The sequence below is a fragment of the Littorina saxatilis genome, linkage group LG1 (genome assembly GCF_037325665.1).
Source record: "Littorina saxatilis isolate snail1 linkage group LG1, US_GU_Lsax_2.0, whole genome shotgun sequence".
Lineage (NCBI taxonomy): Eukaryota > Metazoa > Mollusca > Gastropoda > Littorinimorpha > Littorinidae > Littorina > Littorina saxatilis.
In genome coordinates, this window is record NC_090245.1 from 17918557 (window position 1) to 17922056 (window position 3500).

Here is a 3500-nt window from a genome sequence, read left to right on the forward strand (position 1 = left end):
GCCGTTTAAGGCAGAGAGTGGCCCACGCGACTGGCCGAGGGTCGACGGGTTTAGGAGTTGTGTGTGTGTGTGTGTGAGTGTGTGTGTGTGTGTGTGTGTATCACGGTGTGTCAGTGTGTATGTGTGTATGTGTGTGTGTATGTATGTGGGTGTGTGTGTATGTGTGTGTGTATGTGTGTGTGTGCTTGGAGGAGTGGTAAGGACGGTCAAGGTGTTTGTGTGTGTGTGACTGAGAAAGAGAGAGTTTTGTTTTAAATTATTAAAATTGTGTGTGTGTGTATGTGTGTCAGAGAGAGAGAGAGGGAGAGAGAGAGATAGAGAGAGAGAGATATAGATAGAGATAGAGAGAGAGAGAGAGAGAGAGAGAGAGAGAGAGAGAGAGAGAGAGAGAGAGAGATGTAGGTGTTCCATTATTAAGCTGTTTGTGTTCCTGTCTAAATGTCACGGTGTGTGTGTGTGTGTGTGTGTGTGTGTGTGTGAGAGAGAGAGAGAGAGAGAGAGAGAGAGAGAGAGAGAGAGAGAGAGAGAGAGAGAGAGAGAGATAATCGAAATCATGCAAACGATGCTTTAACTTGCTTAAGAATGTTCATTTATTCATTAGAGAAGATACAGGAAATTGTGGCAGCTAATGTTTTCTTCCCAAAGTCATAGGTATTCAATTTTTGCAGCAGAGATGAAAGGTCAGAGATCACACATTTTGCATAATTTCAATGGAAAATTTAAAAAGACGGATACTGTTCAATACATTTTCAAAAAAATAATCACCTCATTCTAGAGCCATAAGAGGCAGCCTGAATAATCATGCACTAACAAACAAAGCAACCCATTAAAAATGAACACACACACACACACAGAAATCATGACCTTGTCAGTGTGTATGCATTTAAGATTAAATGCACAATTAACGAATCTACTCAACAGAGAACAAAATCAAAAGCTTTGGACTCAAAAACAATGCCTGCATAATCAATTAAAAACGAATATGTATGTTTCATTTTGGTCCCAGGCATATTTCAATAATCTGAAAAGCACACACACAGACAGAATATATGTCCTTGTCATATAATTTTTTACAAATCATTCATTAAAAGATAAATAACAGATTTCTGAGGTGTCTTTAAAAGTTAGCTCTGGACGACTAGTGCTGCCATAACAATGAATGAATAAGTTAAATGTTACAAAAGGAATCTTAAATGGCTGGTGATAACATTCAAAGAACACTGGAAAAATCATGTTACTAGTCTGAGTCAGTCACATTTATTATCCAAAATGTTTGTAAACGTTAAACAGTCACATGATTTCACATTTTGTAAAGGCATCTGTTGAATTTGAATGTAGACAACGAAAAATACTCGGTTCCAATTAGCCAGCGTTCCCTGTACACACATCAGAAATCAAAAACATAAAAAGCACCCAGTTCTGGTTATGCAAGTTTAAAACCACACATTCTGTCCATACACTTAAAAAAAAAAAAAGAAACTGAAAACAGATGGGCTGAGCTTTTATACTGTACTTGAAAATGGTGTCTGCTGTTTCAAGGACAAACAAATAAATCTAAAAAATAATAGGTGACTATACTTGACCACGCAATATAATAGAGAATCAGGTATATGCCTGAGGTGAACTTAGTACTGTGAACAATACAGTCAAGAAACCTTTTGTATTATAACCAAACCTGATTGAACATTCATTCAATGCAGTAAAAGTGGATTTACACATGATCTTCTTCTTCTTTGTTCATGGGCTAATACTCCCACGTTCACTCATGTTTTTGCATGAGTGGGTTTTTACGTGTATGACCGTTTTTACCCCGCCATTCAGGCAGCATACGCCAATTTCGGGGGAAGCATGCTGGGTATTTTCGTGTTTCTATAACCCACCGAACTCTGTCATGGATTACAGGATCTTTTCCGTGCGCACTTGGTCTTGTGCTTGCGTGTACACACGAAGGGGGATAAGGCACTAGCAGGTCTGCACATCAGTTGACCTGGGAGATCGGAAAAATCTCCACCCTTAACCCACCAGGCCGTCGCGGACGGGATTCGAACTCACGACCTTCCGACTCGGAGGCCGACGTCTTACCACTGCGCCACTTCGCCCATGATCCATTCTCAAAGAAAAAAAGGCATTGAATATTTCTTACAACTGTGTGACTCTACAACAAGGTTCAGATAAACAAAACACAAATAATGTTAAAATCAAAACCCTATGCTACTACAGACAGCAACAATACTGCTGTTTGCTCCATTCTTAAAGTTTTCATAGCCTTCCCATCTTACGGTGAGGTGTAACAATGTCTAACATAATAATCGAGAAATACCTCCACATGTACATACAATGAATATATTTAAACACAAATTCCAACAGCGTGAAAAAGGGCAATTTGAAAAATAGATACGTTTTGGTGTTTGAAGAGAACAATAGCAAACCATGCCAGATACCCACATGCAGTGACTTGAAAAGAACATGCACAGAGTCAGATAGACTGGATTTCCACATGATACATTTTACATCAAGTTATGTTTCAAAACAAAAATAAAGGAGAACAAAAATGCTGGTGAGTCTGCACCCGGGGGAAAAAAAAATAGCCATTGGACCAAGAAAGGCAACTCCTGCTTGCATGCCTGGTGCCTTTTAATAAAATTACCTCCCATAAACCATGAATGCAAGCAACAGTGCTTTGACTTTGTTTTTGAGAATGCTCAAATAATCATAAAATTTACTAGTGCCCTATTTCAGCTAAAAAAATTATGCCCATAATGCCCTAAAGTCAAAGTGCTCACCCTTGTGCCCTGTAAAATGTTGGAATAGAACAGTGTCACCTGTAAATGTCACTGGCTTTGTTTATATATTTAGTCAAACCTGCCCTTGCGACCACCACTTGAAACAACCACCTGCCTATCACCACTCCAAATCCCTGACAAGCTTTTTTCTATGTAAAATACCTTACCATAAAGACCACCTATCTATAGTGACCACTTTTGGTCCGTCCCTTGGATGGTTGTTATTCACAGGTTCCACTGTATATATAATTATAAACCCACACACATGTAAGCTGAGTAAACACAATCATGAAAATTATATTAAAACACTTTGTTGAACCTTTGATATCGATAAGTGCATGACCTTGTTGAGAAAATGCTTACTGCAAAGGGTGACCACAGCATATGTACATGTGACAACATTGCATGCAATTTCTCCATGTGAAATATTTCGCTCGCAGTTCACTATTTAAAAAAACAACTCGTGTAAATCTGGTACGACACAGCAAGCCATGTAGTATTCTGTTTATCCTACATTATATACTTCTGTGCCAGATCTAACTAAAAGTCACAGACAGCGCTATTGCCTTTGGATCAACCCGCTTTAGAACTTCAAACCACTTTACTCAATTTGACATTCATTCCTCCGCCATGACACACACTCTCAAACTAGGACAAAGTAGTTCGCCTTTGTTAACACTGTTAAGTTTAATATTGAACATTGATTAAATAAATTCG

General features: G+C 38.6%; 1 protein-coding gene across 2 annotated transcripts in view; it reads right to left on the reverse strand.

The window, feature by feature from the left end:
• Positions 1 to 566: 566 nt before the first annotated feature.
• The window catches only part of LOC138963315 (solute carrier family 66 member 2-like), a 19069-nt gene continuing 16135 nt past the window's right edge, over positions 567 to 3500 (reverse strand). For both annotated transcript variants that reach the window (XM_070335376.1, XM_070335375.1), the window contains one exon: positions 567 to 3500. This exon is cut by the window's right edge and continues 1963 nt beyond it. The gene's annotated coding sequence lies outside the window, so the exon portion shown is untranslated.